The sequence below is a fragment of the Solea senegalensis genome, linkage group LG9 (assembly GCF_019176455.1).
Source record: "Solea senegalensis isolate Sse05_10M linkage group LG9, IFAPA_SoseM_1, whole genome shotgun sequence".
NCBI lineage: Eukaryota > Metazoa > Chordata > Actinopteri > Pleuronectiformes > Soleidae > Solea > Solea senegalensis.
In genome coordinates this window covers 15,525,932-15,549,727 of record NC_058029.1, presented here as the reverse complement: position 1 = coordinate 15,549,727, position 23,796 = coordinate 15,525,932, and the positions used below count along the sequence as shown (strand labels likewise).

Below are 23,796 nucleotides of genomic sequence, written 5' to 3'. Positions count from 1 at the left end.
GATGGAATCTTGACTGTGTTTGCATTATAATAGTATTACTGCATGTAGCTGCTGTATGTTGTCCCCTGTCATTGTTGAGGGCATGTTTTTGTGTGCACGGGTTCACTTTCCACAGTGGTCACTGTTGTGTAATAGTGAATCTTGTAGTGTGATTGTAAGCCTCTGTGCTGCTCACCACAGGTATGTCTGGAAAGGGCTTGGCCAGAATCTCACTGGTGAGGTTTGCGTAACACTTGGGAGAAGCTGATGGAAAAAAAAAAAGCACATGGCTGTGTAGTACAGCAGCAGCTTATCAATGAGGGGATGTTTAGATTTAAATCACCAGTCAGAGTCAGACTTCACTCTCTGGAGGTGCATAATCTCTGGTGAGGATTCTTTGTTGCTCTGAAAGATTAGCTATGATTCATGCGTGTGTGTTGATGGGTGGTGCAGGCATTATGTTTCATGACTATGTCTCCACCCCCACCTGAAAGAGAGAGAGAGAGAGAGAGAGAACATATTTTTATCATTAATCACCATTTCTATTGCTTTCTTTTACATATTTCCTATAAAACCAGTTTAATTCTCCTCTCCTTTAATTTCCTTTCCTGTTGGCTTGTATATTTTATTCTGATGTCGTGTCCTCTTTTAACCTCTCCTCCCCTTTTGTCTCTCTTGCACATTTATCTTCCTTTTTGTTTTTTCTTCTCTTCTCTTTTTTCCTTTCCTTATCTTTTTTCGATGCCCCTCTCCTCTCCTCTCCTCTCCTCTCCTCTCCTCTCTCTCCTCTCCTCTCCTCTCCTCTCCTCTGTGGAGTCCTTTGTCTCAGTACGCACGGTGTCCCTGCGCTGACTGTGTGCGAGGATTGGAGGGGATTTCTGCTCTGTGGGAGAGTAAGCAGGCTTTCGGGGAAAATCCTTCCAACCCTGGCTTAGATCTGCTGAGCAAATCAAGGCAGCAGGCGATGGTCCAATACAATCTTACCCAGCCATGTCACTCGCAGTGCAGCAGAGCGGTTGAACTAAACCTCAGACTGTGGAGGACAAAACCTGCCATGATTAAAAATGAATAAATACGAGAATAAAAAAAGGACATGTTCAATAATTTAGAAAAATGTGAATTAAGACAGTCAGTTTATAAATAAATGTGCTAGTTGTTTTAAAAAATAAATACATAAGCCCATAAAATTATACATATTTGAGCAAAGTTCACATATTTCTTTTACATTTTATTAAATTATCTTTTCCGTTTACATTAATTTTGGAGGATTTCTTTAGGAGTCTTTTCCTGGTTTGTTTATTTATATATATATATATATATATATATATACATATACATATATGTGTGTGTGTGTGTGTGTGTGTGTGTATACACCTAGATGTAAATTAGGGGGCATGTCGAGACAATTAAGGCATTCACAATCAAGTCATTCTAACTGGCACACTGTGATCTGACCAGGGTTGCCAGATCTGTGTTTTTTTTACTGCATTCAAGGTCCACTTGAATATGAATATTTTTTTGCTGGTTAAATAGTGAGTAGAGATGTTTTGCATAAAAATAATACAGAGGGAAAAAACCCACACAATTCAATGAAATGTTTATATACCCAAATCAGAGACTGATTCATTTCTAATTATGTGAGTTTGATTGTCCGTATTACACAGCGTCGTATGGCTGCTCTTTTTGAAAAGTGTATTCAGTCTTGAGAAACACTCCTCAAGACCTGGCATGCCTTAAAGCTATGTGGTAATCGTGTATCTTGTAGGTCATATCCTAGTATCATCAAGTAAATCATGAAAGAAAACAACAACAAGTGTGTCTTTAAGGTTGCTGTGTGTGCAGCTGTGGGTTACACACATGTATGTGCATTAGGGCCGCACAGCTAATTGCTATATAATAGAAATGGCAAGATGACCAAAGGGTTTGACTCGGATCAAGTGTGTGACAAAACAACATCTATTGAAATTCTGCAGTGCTGCAGAAATACAGAACAAATCTTGCTCATATATAAATGTATGATATATATATTTTTTTTAACCATATCATTCAGCTCTGATGTGCATTTGTAGCACAGTCGGCAAGTTGTGCGCCGACATTGTCAGGTAAGGTCGTATAAAGAACACCTCAGTTTAGATGCCGTTAATTATGCAGTAGTGTGGTCTAGTGCCTTCGCTTGGGAAGGTCATTTGCTCTTCATCCCATTAAAGGACACAGAACGTCACATATGTTGCTCCCTGTGTGTTAGGAAAGGACTGCTGTTGTTTTGTTTTTTTTGCAGTGGCCTTCATGCTGTGCTGAGGTGAAACTGTGCCTGTAAAAGGCCTGCTGTTGTCTTGAGGTCAGTTCACACTGCAAATGTAGGCGTATTTACACAAGACATGCTTGTGTGTGCTGCATAGGTATATGTCACTGCATGTTTATGTATATTCTGTGGATGTTTATGTGTACAATGTTTTTTGCTGATGCCTCAATATTGCTGCCCCAAAGTGAGGGCGTCTGTTTCACCTAATTGAAGGTCAATATTTGCATGAGCATTCCTACACTGAACTTTCCTAGCTTGGTCTAGACAGGACACAGGCTACCACTGTACTTCTATAAAATCAGAGGGCCTGTCATATGCTAGTCCAGCACCGCCAGAGCCATCTCTCTGCATTACGTTTTTTTTTTTTTTTTACTGTGCCAAAGCAGTGGAAAGTGGAGAGCTATTTCATTGCCTGTAATTATTCTGCAAGAGATGGGGAGGGAAAAAAAGAAAAAAAAAAAAAGCTTCTTGCTTGTTTGATTTTGTTAAACTAATCAGAATTTTGCAAAGCTCACAGATTCTCTCAATAAATACTGTTGGGGTACAGGTTCTGAGAAACATTTTGCACATAGCTAATTAAATTCAGCAATGTGAAAATTTCCCTCTTGGATTGTTAACTTTATTATTTTGTTACAGACACAAGGACTTTGGGGGGGAAAAAAAACCCAGCAACTGTGACTGGAAAGTAGAGGAAGACAAATACAACAGCCAGAAAGAGTCGGTCTGGGGCCGTTGGGTCAGGCATGTTGGAATAAGTGTTCGAGGAGTTTGCACTGTTATGACAGCAGATACAAATATTAGTGACTAATATTTAAGACCGTGCTAGTCATTTCTTAACTTTATTTACTGCAATGTGGTGGCTGTTTCTCAATGTCAAGGGTTAGTTAGCTAAGAGTTAGTTGCAAATATTATTACCCTTGCAATAGAATCAGCGTTAATGCATTCATTGCAAGGCATTAAGCGCCGTTCAGGCCAACTCACTGGTATGTGGGTCTCTTCTACTCTATTGTGAGTTTCTCCTGTGCAGCGGTACTTCACACAGAAGGCGCCGGTGCTGTTTTCTGCTCTCACAATATCAGGATGTGTGGGCAGTTTATAATGGCCCTAAATAAACAGCATTACCCAGCAGGCACTGTGTGAATCTCCCTTGTTACCGCTCGTGCTCGCCTGCTTTTTCTCTCCAGGCGACACATATTTATCCCACAGAGGGACATCTGGAGAATAGTAACACTCAACTAAAATGTATTAGGATTCTAGTTCCCCACAATCTACAGCTGCTGTGTATATAGTCAATGGTTTTGTATGATTTAAAGTTTCCTAATTGTTTTAATTCTAATTTTAAAATTCAATATGTGAATAAGAGGAACAATGGCACCAGATAGACACTGACTGTCTAAGCGTCTCCTGGTTTCTACAATATAAACTCTCTGAGACGTGGAGTTTGTTAAGAGTCTGCATTTATTCTTGCATGCAGTAAAACATCAGTGGGTTTTTTTTTAATTAGGGAGCAAAATGATTTTCACAGGTCACAGGTTTGTTGCAAAGCTTCACCCAAGCAACAAACATAAGAAGTTTTGCAATCAATATTGCTTTATTCAGAAATGACATTTTGTCGGTAGATACAGTTTTGCAAATGCAAAATGCACTGAACTGACTAAGACCTAAAACTGGTTGTGTTCTTTATCAAGCAGTTTTTAGGGTTTGAATGAAGATGTTTTGCCGACTTTATCCCAAGGCTTTAAAGTCAATATCAATATCAAAGCAATATCATTTAACAGCAATATAACAAAAAGTTCTGTATAATGTATATGCTTTACATAGTAACAATTCAGGACATGACACAATTAACCCATTTCTGTAAATTGATATTTATTGTCTGTAGCATCTGATTTTAAGATATTTTAATCATGCTAACCCATTCAGTCATATCACACAGTCCTTCTTTCGGTCAATCATCCTAGTCAAGATCAAGCTCTGCTGTGCTCACAGCCATAGTGATGTAATCTCATGTCACATTCATTAGAATATTACAGTGGAATAACAATTGAGGTTGAATTAACATTGATGTAGGGGAGATGTTCGGTTACACAGTGACTCAAACATGTCTCTCTCCCGCCTTATACTTCATATTTCTTTGGCACTTACCAGATATTATCAGTTCCCTGCTTCTTGTTGAAGCTTCTTGCCCCAGGAAAGACCCCCCTCCCCCTTTCCCATCTTGACAGAGCAAATCCCCAAATTTGCTGACACTGTAATTGAGAAAATAAACAGATGATGAGGGGGAAAAAAAAAGTGCTATCTGCCCATCATAGGGCATGTTTATTCTCTGCTGCGCGATGTGAAGGCCGAATCTTTCATCACCTTTTGTTGAGCGAGGACGGATGAGATGGAATGGACTGCAGATGAAGCTGGTGAAAAACGGCAGATAAACAAAGTGATGTTTGATGTCGATGCACATTAGATCCACCAGTCAATTTTCTATACCGCACCTGCTCATCCAGCATATCTCATCTCGAGCTGAACTATTCATTGTCTTCAAATAGGAATCTCAATTTAATTCAACACAATTGGCAATTTACAAAGGTTGCCGTTTAATTGTTTTAATTTTTGTACATTTTGTGCAAATTAAAAAATGGAATACATGCATGTTGGAAATTCACATTTCTCAACCTTGCATTAGAATGTACTGTAGAGTCTTTAAAGGTCCAGTGTGTAGAATTCAGGGTATGTCTCAACATAAATTTCATACAATATATAAAATGATGCTTTTTATTATCACCTGAAACAAATAAAGTGCGGTGTTTTAATTTCCTCCCGCTTCCAATCTATTCCATGTTGCCCTACGCTATATAATGAAGTGGGGGTTTTTTTTGTATTATTTTAATATGAACACAGACACTTTTATTTTGAAATTTTACAAAACTTCCACTCCTAAAAAGTAGCTTTTTCCCAAAAAGTTGACTTTACTTGACTGGTCCCCTACTGGCCAGACTAGATACTCATTGGCCATTTGAGTCTAGGTCATTTGAGTTTAAGAGCCCTGTTGATGTGCAATTCGAGATTACACTAAATTGTATTCATTGGATGTTTCATGTGGTCATGCTCCATCATGGTTTGAATCTATTACACAACATATCTGTAGCCAACTTCAGTTCAATAATACAAACATTGCAAATAGATATTTTCCACAAATCCTTAGAAATCCCTAGAAACACAAATGTGGATATTGTAAATAATGCATTGTTGTAATTTGTTTTTATATACTTGGTAAAAAATGGTAAATGTCCACTGGGTCTCATGTAGGTTGCAAAACATTAGTGGGTGACAAGGATTACCATCAAGTCTTAACCCTTACCAGTATACTGGGCCTGATGTCTTTCCTTACATTGAATTAGAACTATAATCTAATTTTTTTTATTATTATTATTATTGTTGATTATCTCTTTACTTATTTTGTTATTAGTAATATACGAGTCAAATGCTCTGTAAGACTATTTAGTGTAAATATAATGTCTTATATAATATGGCTTTGACTGAGAAAGGCAGATGCCTTTATTGTGGGGGGAGAAAGACAGAGCATGATGTTGGCCACTCTTCCTCAGCCTGACGTGTTAGTGTTTTCCATTATGTAATTGCTCTGTCCTCAACAACCTGAAACAGTAAGCACTCCCCGTGTTTGCACCAGGTAGTCCCCCACCTCTTTGCACTGTCAGCAAAGCACTTGTGAGCAAACCTCAGCGAAGTCACTGCAGACTTTGGTTTTTCATCAACACTCTTAATATGCTTAATGGGCCTGCATGCTCATCCTCTTAGGAGAACGCCGCCCTTTTCTTTACTTCCTCTCTCAGGTGTAAGTTGTTTGACAGGCTGCCGTTGACGATGAGAGGTAGCATGGTGCATCGCTGGCTCAAGGCTCTGCGCCGTAAATCACCCTAACATCCACACCTGTAGTGAAACCAGGGGCTGCACAGCTGGAAGCACTAGAGCAGCTGAGGAGACGGGGAACTCCTTTTCTGCAGGACCTACTCTCTCTTTCTCTGCCTCTATCTCAGCTTCCAGGCTGTATTAATGTATTACTGTGAGAAGGACAGACCGGGATTCTTTGTGAGTGCAGTGGGGCTGGTTTTTCACCAGGGTGTCCATTACTCTGGGGCTGTGTAACGAGGGGTCGCCATTACCAGACAGTTTTATTGTTAAGCAAGGAGAAATGAACACACGGGAGTGATTTACATTTAACGGTTTTATTGATTGACAGACTGAGTGATTGTTTACATCGACTGAATCTGCGTTCCACGGCGCGGACACCGGGTGTCTCGGTGTTCGCTCGAAACAACAGAAAGCAATATTGAGGGCGTTTTTAAAAGTGTTCTTGGTTAAATGCTGGATTAAACTGCAAAAACGGAGGATGATTAGAGTTGTAAATCAATCTGGAAAAAAAACATTAATTTACGCTCAGTTCCCCCTCTCCCAGGGTGTTGGGGCAGAATACTTCCCCGTGGGCTTGTGAACCTATAAATAGTTCCAGGAGGGTTTCAACAACTGAAGTGGCAGGCAGAGGGGTTTCTGTTCGGTTTGCTTATTCATTTTAATGGTATAAATTGTTGATTGATATTTATTTAGGATTAATTTAAACAAGGACAGATTGCTGATACGTTTACTAGGGGCCTGAAGGCTGAGGGGGTTCTGAAGCCCAAGCCTGGCTCTGTGCTACTATATTATTCATCCCAATATTTTAAAAGAGCCCCTTCATCATATACCACAAGTAATGTTATTCACCCCTGATATCTGAAAGGGGCCCTAAATCACAGCCAAATAACTCTGGTTATTATGTGATGTCCTTGTAGGGCCCCTTCGGCTATGTTCTCCACCCCTGATGTCTTGATGGGGCCCTAAGTCAACTAACAAAGGTTAGGTTATGTGATCTAATATGTTTGAACTTTTTTCTCTTTTGGGCAACATTTGTACCTCTGTTGTCGTGTGTGAGGGCACGCGGGGTGGCAGTGGAGGGCCCTTTTCCAGTATGTGCCCATAGGGCCCACTGGCTCATAATCTGTCCCAGAATGGAAGTGTGTGTAAACAGTGGGGGTTTGAATTATACATTTAGAGAGTTGTTTTTGTTATTTTGTGGCCAACTAGAGCTGCACCATATAAGTCAGTCAGTCTGTGTTTGTGTGAATAGTGTTAGTTGTGATTTTTGTGCTGAATAAATGAATCAAGAAGTTTTCTCTGTTTAACTCACGCTCACGCAAATCTACAGGCTGCCTAGACCACACAGAAGAGGGCGATGAGGGAAAGGAGGGTGGAGGGGGGGGAGAAAAGGTTGTCTTCATGACAACAAATATAACTGTAAATATTTCATTATTGTCTAGGCTGTACATATTTTTTGTTGTCTGTCTTAAGGGAGAATGTGTCTTTGTCAGGCTTTCAATGGATGGATGGTCTCTGGTGAGATTTGTCCCTGTTTCGAGGCCAGCAACAATCCATCTTCCACCGGTCAGAGTTAGCTTTTATTACTTGCAACGTTGGTTTATTGTTGTTATTGGCATCACATCATTCACAGGTTGGCTGCTGGTTAGTGGCCAGCTTGAGCGCTCGCACCAAACCTGCTCTTTATATTCAAACATTTGTTTCTCTTTCTCCTCAGAATTCTGAAACCAATTTGCTTTGCACCGAGCGCCACATTTTCATCACATCAGTTTATGTAATGCACAGTTTATTGCTTTTCTGTGTTTATTGCTTTTACAGTACAGCGTTAGACTGTATCTCATCTGCCAGGTCTTTGCAGCTTAGTGTGAGTGTCTGCAAACATGCCTTTTATAAAAACTTACTGTACGCCCCTAAAGCCAGTCTGGATCTAAAGGGAGTTTGTGGTTTCGCACATTTGGGATTTGAAATCAGGTACCTCTTTTGATTGTGGTGCTTGCATATTTCATATATACAGTATATATATATATATTTATATTGGATGATCTAATATTATATGCTACTCTTTCTATCAATGCAACATAATACAGCCAGCCAGATTATAGTCAAGTACATTAAATGAGAGAGGGTTTGAGTTCATGTCTGAGTGAAGGCAATGTCTTTTGCACAGCCTCTTAAAAAATAATTTAGCTTCTAACCAAACACATGTTGAGGTTTGCCAGAGCAGAACACGCAGTATATAAACAAAGCTAGTATGACAGGATCTGCCAAGACCTGTCCGATGTGATGTTTGCTCATGTTTCAACTATGTTGTTTCTGTCTGTGTGTGTGTGTGTGTGTGTGTGTGTGTGTGTGTGTGTGTCATAAATTCATCAGATTTAGGCGGTGGACACATTAAACCCAGAGCTACAGCCTGTGTCCCACTTTCTATCACCTCAAACCTCAGCTTGGATCTTGCTCTTTTCCATATACCTCGTTCTCTTTGTGGTGTTTATTCAGATGCTGTGAAACCCGGTATGCACAGTCAAACTGCCTCAGCAATAAAAGTTACCCTGCTTGCCAGTCCCAGGATTAGATTTTACTGGTCTTCGGATTAGATTCCCGCTCTTGGTTTTACAGTCACTGGAGGCCTTGTCTTTCCACTTGTTTAATTTTTGTGTTGTCATGCTTATGAGTTCCTGTAAATGGTCTGTAAATACATTCCTCCTCTTCCAGAACATTCTACAGAAGGTTGAGTTGACTCTCAGTTGCTATAATTGTTTCATCAGTTTGATTCTATCAGTACGATTTTAAATAAGACACTTCAAGCATGAGTTAGTACTTCATATAAGATTAATTATGAAGTCAAATGACTTATTTAATATTGTATTGATGATATGGATTTTAGTGTGAAGTAGAGCTGCAACTAACGATCATTTTCATTAGATTAATCTGTCGATTATTTTCTCAATTAAACAAGTACTTGCTTGGTCAGAGAAAGTTATAACCTGGGAATAACAATGATCTCACATGTCTTCAGTCCACAAACCAGAAATATATTCAGTTTTAATGATTTATTTGTCATATGGAGCAAAGAAACCAGGAAATATTCACATTTAAGGAGCTGAAAAACCAGAAAGCTTGTTTTAATTATATGAAAAACAAAATTAATAATCAAATAATCGTGTGAACGTAATTTACACCTGGAAATTCTGCCAGTATTACTTCCATTTTATCACTTGGTCAAATATTGGTTTGGTTTCACTGCCCCTCAATTTGCAGTGACATGATTGAAATCAAGTACTATATTGAAGGGATTATATCAAAACAATCACATCTTGCAGTAAATTCTACAGTTGCATGGTTGGTGAACAAAAGAGCCTTTCAAGACCCCTACAATTCAAAACTGTGACAAAGTCATACATTGTCACATAGGAGAGTTTGTCTTGTGATCCATGTATGAGGTGCACTTCTACCGCTGATACGGTGACTGGACCCTGCTGACCACAGAGCCTGTGAATTCAAAGCACCGTGGAGAATAAAATGACATCCAAATTGAAACTGTGCCAGAAAACTTGCCCTGGGAAAAGAGAAATTCTCCTTTTTCTTAGTACAAACATTAACTCACTCACTCACTCACCTGAGTGTAGAGATTGTATCAGAGCAGGTGGCTGATAATTGATGCTGAATTTTTCAAGCTCATATTTAGCCAATTTTAAACGTATATATAACTTTTTAATGAAACAAAAAAATGCTTAACTTGAGTAACCACTTACTGAACTTACTCATACTTACGTGTCTTTCCAGTTAACATTTTATGTCTGCACTACAGTGCAATTATATAACAAAATATTACATACATGAAACTTTTGGATGAAAACAATGACGTTTTAGTGACTATGACAATGTTTGTCAAGTTTCTAAAAACTAATTGTAATAATTACACTCCCCGATACGTCGATAAAGGCCTGTACGTACTCCACAAGAACAGAGAAATGTGTTTAATTCTCAACATGGCAAGAACAAGAACAAAGTTAGTTCTGGCCAGGACACTTCATACTTCACGAGAACCGCATTAAACACGCACACTTCAAATTTCTGGCCAATCGCACAATAGAAAAAAAAGTTCTGCCCAGATGATGCGTCAAGAACAAGCTGCAAGAACTCCCAAATAAGGGCTGCAAGAAAATAATGACGTCATTCTTTTCTCTCAGTCCTGGAAAACAGAACACATTTCTCTGTCCGTGCGGAGTTTGTACAGGAATGAAGTTGGAGCCTGGGTGCCAAAACGAAATCATTTGTATTGTGATGTAATAGACATTCTAACATTCGAACGTAAGTTATCTGGCTGAACTAACGGTACCTTGTTTTGTAAAAAAAAAACAACAAATGGTGCTGAGTCACTGGTTTCTCTCGCTCTGTCTCTGACACGTTGATGTGTTTTTGTCGCATTCTTCACTGTGACTGTCTGCATTTAAGCATTTAGAACAGAAGGCTGAGCTTTGAATCATATGATGATGTTGCTTTTTTTTTGCTTTTTTTTTTTAAAACCAGAGCAGAGTGATTAACATGTCAAGTTGGAACATATTATCATGAAATAATCCATTTAAAGCCACTATGCTTTTAATCTGGTAACCCTGGTTGATGAACAGTGTTTGTGAAAGTTCAATGTTGTGTGGTTTCAGGTGGTTTCTTATAGTTATATCTTCTATAATGGTCAAATCATCTTGCAATGGACTGACACTCAATCTGTAGTCCTGATGGAGTTTCCAGTTGGAGGTTCCACTGAGATTAGAGTGTTGTAATCAACACAGACAGCTCTCACAGTAAATCTTAGGATAGGGATTCTCAAAATGTTCCAAGGGCTGCCCTTAAATCCTAACAGAGATTAAGTATATGTGTACTGTCATTTGAACTCCTAGATTAGGCCAAGATTGTCACTTTTTTCCAAAATCCCATTATAGATGGTGACACTTTATACGTACAAAATAAAGCGACTCTGTCAGCGTCTGTCGTTCGTTACCACAAAGTCTGTACAAATGACCAAACCTTGGTCATGTGTCAGTCTCGCTGTCGTCACAAAAGCATCTAGAAATATGAATATGTTCCACGTATCCATTGTCCTGCCTGATAAGGCGTCATTTTCTCATTTATTGCTATTTATTTGGCTATGGCTCGTGGAACCCCTCGTGTCTCTGCCTGCGCCACACTACAAACAAGGTAGTGAGCTTTGGACATGTTCAGGGACACTAACTATTGGATGACAAGTCTTTAAGCAACTGGGCATAAACTAACAGGAAATCAATGCATAAGGGCTCCTCACCTACATCAGTGCATTGTCTTAGTTTCTCAACACACGAGCCCACTCAATTAGCTGTCTGTCACCTCCCCGTCTCCCTGTGCTTTTCACGTTCTGCGTCTGCCTCTCTAAAAGCCACAGCATCTCTATTTTAATGGCTTCTCTTTTTTTCTTCATCTTTGTTGACTGTGTTATCTTTGTTGTCTTTGTGTCCTTTGTTGTCTTTTGGAACAAGTGATCAGCCTCACAGTCAGGAGGATGTGGCTGAGTTAAAAGAAGAAAGGGATGGTGGAAGATGGGGGTGAGCATGAGAGTTGGGCAAATTGGCTTTTGGAGTCAGGTTCCTCACCAGATCTTTACGAGGTGACGACAGCTGCAGAAATGCACCGCTAATTCCTCCTAATGTGGGTCACATGATCTTGGGGGCTTGGTTTCCTCTCTGCAGCGATCTAAACAATCTGGGTGGTCGGGGGAGAGAAATGTGCATCCATGACATGTGAGTGTGTGTCATAAACTGATCTCATTCAGAAGTTTTTGTTTCTATACCATGGAACCACACAGTGTGGATGTGTGTGGCCTTTTCACCCGAGTGTCCACAGTGGACTCTTCCTCCTGCGGCATCAGTGAGCACAGCCAGTGACACAGTTCTGCCTGTCTGTCTTCTATAGTGGGCTGCTTGGTTTGCAGTGAAGTTTGATGCACATGTTGTATTCCTATTCTCATTCCTTGACCCTGTGTTGATAGTGCAGCCATGTTTCTTCCGCTCGCTGTTACTGTCCATTTAAGATTAACACACTGAGTGCAACACAATGATTTAACGTGTTCCATCGAACCATCTTCAGCGGCTTATGATGTGCAGGTCTGACTGTACTTCACTTTAAATTGTAGGTGGAAAGACTATCTTAATTATTCTGCAAAACATAACCCTAAACCAGGAATGAATTATTGATGTAATGGTTCATTCATATCAGTCATATTAAAATGGCTTAAAGGGCCAGAACAGCCAAATACTTTAATATCATATTAACAGCCTTCTACATAGAAATATTTGGTTTTATTTACTCAAGTTTTGATACAATGGAGGTGAATGAACTTTGTTGTTTGGGACACACAAAGCATCAGACCGTGTTTTGCAAAGTTCTACAGCAACTCTTCTTTTACAGACATACATTTTTTCAGTGGATTATTGAATAGTAACTTTGGCATTGCAATGAGTAGTATATTAATACCAGAGAAGGGAGTAAGTGAAAAGCAAGTCCAAAGTCTCGCATCTGTGTTATTCATATAATGTAAGGACTGTTTCATGGTCCCATACAACTCAATTGCCTTTAAAATAATAGATATAATTATATTATTTATTTATATTATAATTATATTCATTTATTTATTTAAATGAATAAATAAAACTAGAGGCCTACGTTAAACCATGGAAATAAAAAAACAGCTTTTGACCCAGCAAGCCTTTAACTAGTTTTAGATTAAAATAGTAACCAATTGACTTCCTGTTTTACCGCCCTTTGTGTGATTTGAAGTGTCAAATGAAATTTCACGTTGTGGTGTCGCTCGGTTGCCAGGTTTGTACGCAAGGCCTCAAAAGCCAGTGTTTCCCGTCTTTCAAGAAACAAATTGTAACGTTTAACCTCAATATTTGAGAAATATTCCATAAATCAAGTCAGTTTCTTGTCATTTTACTCAAGTCAAAAGTCCCCCACCTCAGATTCCATTGATTTTCCTAAAATCTTGACTATTTAAGCCAAACATATTAAGATGTAAAAGACCCATTATTATTATATTGAGAGGAAATGTTTGAGAACACGGTTAGTGCTGAAGGAAAGTGTTCATATATGAGAGATGTTGAGCATAATAATTTTAGGGACAATCTCAAGTATACACAAGTGATAGTATTGATAGGTGACATGTATTCTGTAGATTCAGCATTTTACATCTTGTCTCACACACACACACACACACACACACACACACACACACACACACACACACACACATACACATAGACACAGAGATTTACCTAGAGACTTTTTTAGCTGCACTTGATTGTTGTGTATGATTGATGAGCTGCCTCATTCAGCCCCGGAGCTGCACTCTCAAGATATAGAGGCTGCACACACCACCACCACCACCACACACACACATTTCATAGCCTTTTATAAGATTTGTCTCAGATGGTAGATAGAGTCCGTTTTGTAGGCCCAGCTTTGTTCTGAGGACACGAGATAACCATATATGAGAGTTGACTCTCTCTGTCTCTCTTTGTGTCTCTGTCCGTCTCCTACACATTTGCACAAGGCAGTTTTCCTGTTATTCTCTGCCTCACATGTATTCCCTCTCTCACTCCCTCTCTCTCTGTCTCTCTCTATCAGAAGCACTCACTCCCACCTCCACTTTTAGAGAAATAAACGCACGAACACACTGGTTAGGGCACATGGCGTTTGTATACATGCAATTCTTAGTTGGTTTAAAGCTGAGCAGCTGATGAGATGTTGATGGAGAGTCTCTGTTGACAGGCCGGGAAGTCAGCTTGGCACCAGGCAGAATGGGCAGCAGAGTTTCGCAGGACAGAGAGTAAACTGTAATCTGACTCTTGGGCTGAATGGAGTTGTTTGTAACTGTGGGTAGCAATTACTTGGACTGGTCTGGCTTTGAGTAAACTCCCAAATCAGGAGGGTGCCCCTGTGCCAGGGGCAGGATTTAATGGCAGGGCCGCAGGCTGTGTTGATGTTCCGTGGGCCTGGTTCTTGGTGTTTGAATGCACTCAGGCTGAGCATCCACCTGTTGACTCTTCACCATGTCTGTGTTTATACAGGCAGCAATAAAAAAACAACAAAAAAAACAGCTCTGATTAACATATTCCCCAGGTCACTGCGATGTGCAGATAACTCGTGGCACTGGGTCATGCACAGTGCCACACTGGTGCTCGTTTTACCTGCCGTAGTTTCGCACAGGATGCTGTACAGCAGCTGCAGAAAGAGGAACCTGCACAGACTTTTCTATGACATGGGGAGGATTTCACATGGGTGACTTCTGCAAAAAATAGATTGTCAGAAATAACTGCACTGACCAGAAACAGATTTCTAATTTTGGCATGACGGAAATTTGAGTAAAACCTAATGTTTTAATGTTGGATTTAAGACGTGCTTGTAACCTACCTGAAAATGAAAGAAATCTAACTCATATATATGACTTAATGGAAGGCAAAAATCCTCTTGTGAATTTAGTTGTTTTTTTTATATGATAATGAGTCTTTTTATCTAATGGATTTATGAGCATGTACTTGCCTCCTCTCCAGTCAATGAGCTGAAAATGTCCAACTTATCGCAGTTTTGCCTGCAGCCCATTCTTTTCAGTTACACCGCGAGTGAGAGAGCAAACATATAACAGTCGACTGTGAACGACGGGTACAGTCAGCTGCGTGGGAGAATTTGCACTGTGATCTCGACATCCACGCATCAGTGAAACTTGTAGGCGCAGAGAGGACAGCTTTTGAAAATATCAGTTCCTCTTTCTATGTTTATCCCTTACCCCCCTACATGCTTTGTCACTCTTTTTTTTCTTGTATTTGGACAGTTGTGCAGCGTTTTAATGTTTGTGTGTTGAGCTGTCCAAAGGCAGACGAGATGTCTTTGATGAACACATCTGTATCATTCATGTCACGGTACCTCTCAACGTGGTTTTAGAGAGTGTGTGTGTGTGTGTGTGTGTGTGTTTTGTTTCACTGCTACTGTACCTAATGGAATCATTTTGTGCCTTTTGGCCCTCAAGCAATGAATGAAATCTAATTTTATATAACTATAATAGCAGGGTTTACACCACCATCACAAATTGCTAAAGATACATCACCTCTGTATACAAGAAATTACTTACCTTGAGAGAAATTTTACATAATGACTACCAGAGCAACCCTGGAGACATGAATTCCCGGTAGCTTTCCTGGTAATATACATGCAGTCACTGGTGTTTCTTAATGCTTCAGCACTGTGGAAAAGATTAGTGTGATGCCAGGCTGAATTTGAGAACCAGATGGGGAGAGAGTGGATGCAAAGCAGGAGTTGTGCATGTCTTTGTGTCCGAGTGAAATAGATAGAAATAGAAGGAGAAAGAGGGACACCAGTGGTCAGTCTGTCAGTGTTTCACAGGATCAGATGTCACATCTGCTGAGGATATGGATCGATTGGCACTAACACAACACTGGTATCCTTCACTCCATTAGCTGGCTGATCGTTTGCATCTATAAAACCGTGCTCCATGTTAGTGTGTGTATTTGCATGATGTAAATGTTAACGTGATCTCCCTTTGACTCAAATATTGTCACGTACATACAGTTACTCATTACCTTGCTGTTGATTCATTTCTGGGAGATATGGATTAGAGACAAGCTTATCACAATAAATAGATGGATAGATTTATTGCCTGACAAAGTTCTTTTGAGAAATATCTGTAGTCAAACTACTGATAAATTACTAGAGATGGGAATTGGTACTAGCTCGATACTGGTCAAAATCACTGGGTCGGCTGTATATGGCATGCTTCATTATGCATAGACTGTAAAACTGTAAATACAAATCAGCAAAAGCATTTCATGTTTGAGCTGTTTATTTCTTCTTTTGGAATGACAATAGTTGTTACACAGTTGGAATATGGTGTCTTTGAAATGACTCAGCACAAACGTGATGTTTACAGCTTCATAAATGGTCTAAAATGACTGTATTTGACTAATATCGGTGTCGGTAGATACTCGAGTTTGTGATATCGGACACAGAAAAGTCATATTTTCCCATCTCTACAAATGATTTGCATAGTCGTCCTCATCCATGTACAGCACTAAACAGAATGTGCAGCTGAGTTCAATGGAAGTGGCATTTGGCTTTGTATTGACCAAAGTAGTGGGCACATTTGAACCCTGACTTTGTGATTCTGCTGAATAAAACGTCATGAATCACCAAGTTATCACATTTAATGTTAAAAGAGAACATGAATGCTTGTACCAAACTTCATGTTATTTGAATACTTATATCAGTCCCAGACTGCCTGGCTGAGAACTGCCATCCACCATGACTAAAAATACATTTTTTTAAACGATAATCTACAGATATTGCATCTATACCAGTGTCAAACAAACATTTTGAAGTTACTCAGTTCTACAGTATATGACATTAGCTTCACAGGGATCACTTGTCTGCTCAATAATAACACATTCACACTGTTTACTGGACCATCAACAGACGTTCCACTCTTCATCAGCAGATCAATGTTGCAGCTGTATCCAGGCCAGGAGGCGTAAAACCTCATTTCTTTCCCTCAGCTTTAATGCAAGTGTAATACTGAGGTAGGAGGTGAAAATAAAGTGATGCATTTACATTAGCTGTTACTGGGTTTAGTGGTTTGTCAAGTGGATTCCAGGAGACTCAGTTGTTTTAACCCTTTACCCCTTTTTTCTTTGCCAATAAATGCAAACCGATTTAAAAAAAACACTGGTCCATAGTAGCTTTTATACAGAAGGTGGGCTCCCTGGTTTAAATAGATCTTGTTTCTATCGTAATACCACAGTCATATGGACAGAGGAGGGGTCAGTTTACAAGACCACACGTCTGGAATAATCTACCCTCAGACCAGAGAGAACCCTCTTTGAATACACCCATGTTTGCCTGTCTTACTGCCTGTGTCTGCAGTTTATTTGGGTGAAAGTCCAAAAATATTGCATCTGTATGGCTGTCTGTAAATGCACGAACCACTCATTTGGACCAAATTATAGTCTGTGGCTGCTCCAAAACAGCATGAAGATATTTGTATTTTAGGTGTTACTCGCCTCTGCTTTATATTGCATAGGGAGGTGTGTGTGTGTCATGTATGTATAATTGCCTCATGTGACCACACATACCACAGGAGAGCCCTTGTTTCCAGTTACTGTAAATGCAGTAGATGCTTTGCATCATGTGAGCCAGACATGCATGTGGTCAGCGAGTTGCATCTGGTTTTCATATGTTACAGCATCGTGGAAGCTTGTTTTCACGCCTTCACGACCACCGCACTTCCTATATCGATCCCAGACTGGAAAAATGAATATCATCTCTCTTGTTGTTTTTCGCAAAGCTGTTAAACTTAACACCTCCTAGCTCTCGCTAGCGTCTAAGCACACTGTGTGTCCCCAGCCTTGCTAATCGTCACGTCTGCGCAGAGCGACTTTGCTGTCAATCATCGCCACAGTAGCACTTTTGTTCCTCAGCCTCTGCTCCCCTTGCCACCTTCCAGTCAGAACCCCTCAGTCTGAGGAACAGAGGACAAAGGCATGACAGATGGGTGAAGGTCCCTCACAGGGAAGTACAGTATAGAAGGTGTGTGCTGTAAAGGCCGACAATGCGTGCATTCAGGCAGACACAATACTGTGCCTCGGCCAGTGAGGCCAACAGCCTGTGAGAGAAGCCCAGCATCAGGCCAGCACAGTCCCCCTGGAGTCAGGGGTAATCACCAAGTCCTGAACAACACTCTTATTGAGTGGAACCAAATAAAATGAGAGAGGAAACACAGAGCAGAGGCAAAAAAAAGGAGGGTTGATCAATAGTGGATTTTCAAAAGCAGATAGCGTAACCTTTTGAAGCATGAAAAAACCGATAGTCCCCTACCACCCACACCTCAAGGAAGAAAAACTTCAATCAATGTTGTGATATTCCAATAAATTTTGCTATAACAATACATAATGACCACTGTTAATAGATGATGCATTGATAAAATAATTCCGTTACTACCAGATGGCAGCAGTAGCAAGCACATAGTTAATGGGCTGCATGTGTTTGCAGAAGTGACGGAAATTGCAGTGTTCCTTGAATGCATCTCTAAACTCAACCCGGTGTGGACTTCACATTACTCACAAACTCTAACACACTGAATCTTCCACGCCCTTTTCTTTGTTTGTTGGAGCCTTAAAACAGTTGTTTTTGTTATTAATCACTGGGAGAATATCACATTTACACACAGCACGAGTGGCCAATTTTCCCGTAATTTGTGCTAGACACACTATACTAACTAGTAACAACTACAGCTGTGAAGCCAACCTGGAGAACTGTGATCTGACACAGCAACATGACGGGCAGAGGCCGTGCAGCCATCAGGTGCCACCGTGTCCACTGAATGGCAGTAGATTGTAAAATGTCCCACCAGAGCTCGTTAATTGGCTAAAGAGATGAATTGGTTGAGACTGGATTTGAACAATAAAAGTAAAAGTTAAATAAATGAGAGGCAAATAAGTGAGATGAGATTAATCAGATGAGGTTTAAAAGAAAACAAAAGTGATAGATGTAATGAATGGAGCAATAACAGGAGAAGAGACCCATCTTCTCCTTTTGACTGTACACGTCATCTGGCTGTGAGTCCCACCAGGCCACCACGTGTCGCTGGCCTGTGTGGAACCATGTTCCCTCTGCGTGTCTTCTGATCAGTAGCTCAGCCATCCGCTCACTCTGTGTGCCGACTCGTCACTGTGTGAGTGTGTTTATTTAAAGTGTGTGACTCACACTTCCTGTGCTCTGCCAATGAGGCAAAGCTCTATGGAACAGCAGGACCTCCGTTCATTCTGAATTCTCTCTTTCTCTGTCTCTCCATTTCTCTCTCTCTCTCTCTCTCTTCCTCTCTCTCTCTCTGGTGTTGCATTGCTGATAGGCTCAGTCTGACTAAGTTCTGAGTAATGCGGGGGCTTGCTTGAATGGATGCCACTCTGGAATCCATTTACAGATGCAGCACAGTGGCACTCTGACAGGAGATAGAGATATATGTATGTATATATATATATTTATATATATATATATATATATATATATATACATATATATAATTAAGAGACATGGTCTTGTAGGTAGTTTGTCTGAGTTGCTACATTAAGATAACTTTGCTGATAAGGAGGTGATAATTGCAGGATTTGTCTTCCAGGGTTCTGTGTTGCCGGGGAAAACCCCATGTCAGACCTGTTTGTAATCCTATCTGTGGGCAGTGTGCCACCACTGCTGAATGTGTGTGCGTTAAGCAGATGTTTCGGTCCTGGGATGTGTTAGGGTGCACTCTCTGTCTTTCTCCTGTTTTTTTTTCTTGCACCTTATAAGCATTGATGCTTTTACTGTGGTTAGAGATGCTGGTGTGATTTGTTTTGTGTGGTTCTCATGTCTGAGATGATGAGTCACTTTTACTTTCTTTGCTAACACTTGGTAAACAATGGGATAATAGTGAGGTAATAATTATATTTACTGATTGTTACCTGGATAATTAAAATTAAAATGGAATTAAAAATAACATACATATGTCCACAAGTATTGCCATTAATATTATACTGTACATTGTTGCTTCTTCTTCTTCCCATTCATCTCCCTTCTAATCCATGATTTTCTGTGCATTTAATGGAAACATGCACGTAGTGTTTTCCTCTCTACCTCCATATTTTTCCACAAGTCTTGTTTGCCTTACCCCAGCACCCCCCTCTCTCTCTCTCTCTCTCTCTGTCTCTCTGTTTCTCTCTCTCTCTCTCTCTCTCTCCCTCCTCTTCTTCTTCTCTTTCCATTTCTCTCTCTTGCTCTGCAACACACCCACTCAAACAACCATATCCGCTCTCACTCTCTGGCTCTCCCTGCTTGTCTCACAGTGCCTGTGAAGCGACTCTAAGGGGGAAGACCAGACTGCTCTGTCAGGTAATCTAAACTCTGCCTGTTTATCTCTCCCTCCCCTCATTCTGTCTTCCACTCTCTGTCTTCCTCTCCTCCCCACCCTCCCACTCTCTCTCTCTCTCTCTCTCTCTCTCAATCCAATGTCTTGTAAATGACTCATTAGTCAAGTGACTGTACCTGTGTGACTGGGGCGAAGTGTTTGCATTTAATTGTTTGTTACTGTAAATTAGCTGTTTGTTAGATTATAATCTGGCACCTTAGTAAACATTATTTTGTCAGTGTCAACCACTTTTTTCCTCTGTACAATAATATACCTGAGCTGTTTTAACGTGGCACCACTGAGTTGCATGGACATCAGGATTCAGAGTCACATGTTTAATTGGCATTGGGAAGTCTCCATTGCTGTTAAAGTGGAATTTAACTAGAGGGACAAAGTTTACCTCTCCCATCAGAGGTAAAGCCCTCTAAGACAAATTTTGGCCTATATACAGCGCGTAAACAGAATTAAAATTGACAAACTGGGAAATGACCAAAACCAGTTTCCATGTATTAAATTCTTGGCCACAAATAAAATGACAGAAAATGTGGCAACCTGCAATTTGGTCTAAATTGTGGTCAGTGTGTTATTTCAGTTCATTATGTCACCATAGGAGCTGATTTTTCCACTGGCAGGGGTATTATTAAAACTCTGAGTGCAATCTTCCCCTGCCGTCGAGGTGTGCATTACCCGGCCGTGCAGTGCCACTCGTGTTTGATTTAAAAGGCCGGTATTGACCTGCAGTTCACTGGCTTGTGTTTAATCAAAGTGAACAGCGCAACGGTTGTGAACTGCCAGTCTTTTCAAAGCCCTGTGAAATCTTTCTCCACACTGGCGTCTCACCTCAGAGGTGCGGCGATCCCCAAGCATCCCGCACAGAGTTGAGACAGAGAGAGAGAGTGCGTGAGTGAGCGCTCTGGTATGTGGTGTCTCTCTCAGACAGCGTCCTCCTCAGCGCGCTGCTCCCCCTGACAGCAGTGGTATTCCTGGGTGAGTGTTGATGAGTTGAGGTTTTATGCTCCATCTAGTGTCTTGTTCTGTCATCTGGGTTTGTTTTTCCAGTCATTTAGCAAACCAAAATGTTTCTACTCCTGGTTCTGTAATTGCTCACTGTTAATGTCTGGGGTTTGGGCCCTGGGTTTGATTGACAGCTGTGTTTTTTTGCAGGGGAAAGGAACTGGATTTATTGAGTGCACTTCGGGGCGTTTTCATGATCAAATGCTTTTTTCAGTTGCTTGGTTCAGATTATGAGTTACTCGGTTGAGGCAGTCACAGGTGGTGCTGCATATGTGACATATGGTGCTGCTGTGACATTAAGACAGTGTCACTCAAAGGGAGCTGGATACCAAGGGTCATGCCAGTTTGTCAATACAAGCAGAGGCCAAGCATTTCCCCTCTACACTTCCTGCTGCCACTATGTGTCTGTAGTCAGAGAGGATGCTGGGAGATAAATTTAGACCTCCAGCTCCCTCTCCATCTGCTGTTGCTCAGAGTAGGCTGGTTTCCATAGGAACCTGCACCAGGCTAGAGCCAGGAAGAAAGAAATTGGGAGAGAGACAGAGAGAGGTGTGTGTGTGTGTGTGTGTGTGAGGAGGGAGCGGTACAGTATGACAGCAGATTTTTTAAAAAGCACTTAAGAGGGTTTAATCTATTCTCTGGGCACAATGTAATTTAATGTTTAGCCCATATTTTTTATCCGTCATTACCAGCTGCACGGATCCATCTGGGTATTGATGAGGAAATGAACACTAACTCTGCCGGCCACACTCTCCCGTGCATGATAATGAAGTTTTAACTGTACAGCTGCTGCACAGCCCCCGTGCTACTTATTGAGCAGGAGATGAGCTAAATGTTTGTTTTATAGGATTTACACTTTTAGAAATGTAACTGCTTGGCTTAATAGAAGCAGCAAAGATGTTGGCAGGAGACTGTGTGTGTACTTGTATTTATATGCTTGTGAAGACCTGTCTTTGTGGGGAAATTTTGTTTGGGCCCCACAATGTTGAAAGGCTTTTCAGCGTTAAGATCTGGTTTTAGGGTTATGGTAAGGGGCTAGGGAATATATTATGCCAATGATGTGTCCTCACTAAGATGTAAAAACAAGTTTGCATGTGCGACCATGTCGTATGTGGGCTTCCTCGGGACCACAAACATCAGCACCTCTTTCTGCTGACAAAGCCCCATTGCATGTTCACGTACACATGCTACACACACTTTTCCCTAATCCTGCCTTCTTCTCTTAGTAGACTAGTTGTGAACCACATTTTTGGTGCAGACACCACAGAAAACATGAGAGCGCTGCATGAATTATCATACAATGTTTCGAGACGGGCTGGAATGGGACAACATTGCTCCATGTTGCTGCTTATGTCGGCTTTATGGTTTTGATCTGACACCCACCGTCATAAGAATATAACACTGTATAACAGCTGCAGCAGTGGCTTCCTGCTCACACCTCAGCCTAAAAATAGAGCAGAGTTTAAAAAAAACAAAAAAAACAAAAAAACACCCTGCCTCATGCTCATTGATAAGACCGGACAAATATACTGCACATAGCCTGCACATTTTACCTCACATGACTGCAATGCTCTCATGTTACAATGAACTCATCAGGTCATCCATGAGGAATGAGGGTGATGTGAAAGGAATTCCCTCATCTAACAGCAGGAGGATCAGCTGAGCGCTACCAGCATAGGTCACTTCAGGGCACTGCAGTTAATTGGCTGGTCATTTGCTGTCAGCGAGGTTTTTGGCTGCTGTGTGTTGGCGGTTGTTTCTCTGTCGAGTGTAGCACTGTACACGGTGGGGTGTGCGCATGTGTGCTTTGGCTCAATGTAGTTTACACTTTGGCATTCCTTTCCCTCATCTTCCTGGCAAGGCTGTGACTGTGTGTTTCCCCCACTCAGAGCTGGCAGTCTAGACTTCCATGAATAATGGAGGCAATGCTCTCAACCTTAAAACCTCGTAATCACATTGTTTAAGGGATGCATCAACAGCTACGCCAGAGATCATTAAAGCTCTCGGATAACCAACTACATGAACAAATTGCCCCGACGTGGAGGAAGTCAGTTTGTCTTGCTTTCCATTTTTACTCATAGTACTCACTTCTCAAGTCTCAAGACTCGTATTCATTCTTAATTTCTGTTTCACCTCGGCATTGCCATTCATATACAATGAATGCAATTTGGTAAACAAGTAGCACATTTTTCTTCCCAGAAAACAACTGGTATAAACTATCAACATGTTGTGCATTTCAAAAGCAGTAAAATACAGTTCCCCTCTGAATTATTTAAAATAAACCGCCTATTGAAATGCATTTGCCATGAATTTACCAGAATAAACAGCAAGTTACCCAAAATCAAGATATCATTTTAACACATGTATATAGACACACTGGACACAAATGGTGCCCCTGCAGAATATGCTGAATATAATGCTTCAAATACTATGCAAACACTTGCATTTACATCCCCTCACTAGACAACGTAAACATTTAGTCCTTCTGTTTTCTTTCCACTGCATCGTCCTTCTTCACATCCTGACCTTGCCACTTTTCCCCTTATCTTTACCCACACCATCTCCTCTTTTATTTACACTACTACTGCCACGTCAC

At 40.7% G+C, this 23,796-nt stretch overlaps 1 protein-coding gene across 3 annotated transcripts in view; it reads left to right on the top strand.

Annotated features, from left to right (window-relative positions):
• LOC122774286 (transcription factor HIVEP3) overlaps positions 1-23,796 on the top strand; it is a 46,654-nt gene that overhangs the window by 4,589 nt on the left and 18,269 nt on the right. The window contains exon 2 of one of the 3 annotated variants that reach the window (XM_044033415.1): positions 20,125-20,170. The exons of the other annotated variants lie outside the window; for them this stretch is intronic. The gene's annotated coding sequence lies outside the window, so the exon portion shown is untranslated. The remainder of the gene's footprint in view (positions 1-20,124; positions 20,171-23,796) is intronic. 3 annotated transcript variants of the gene reach the window in all.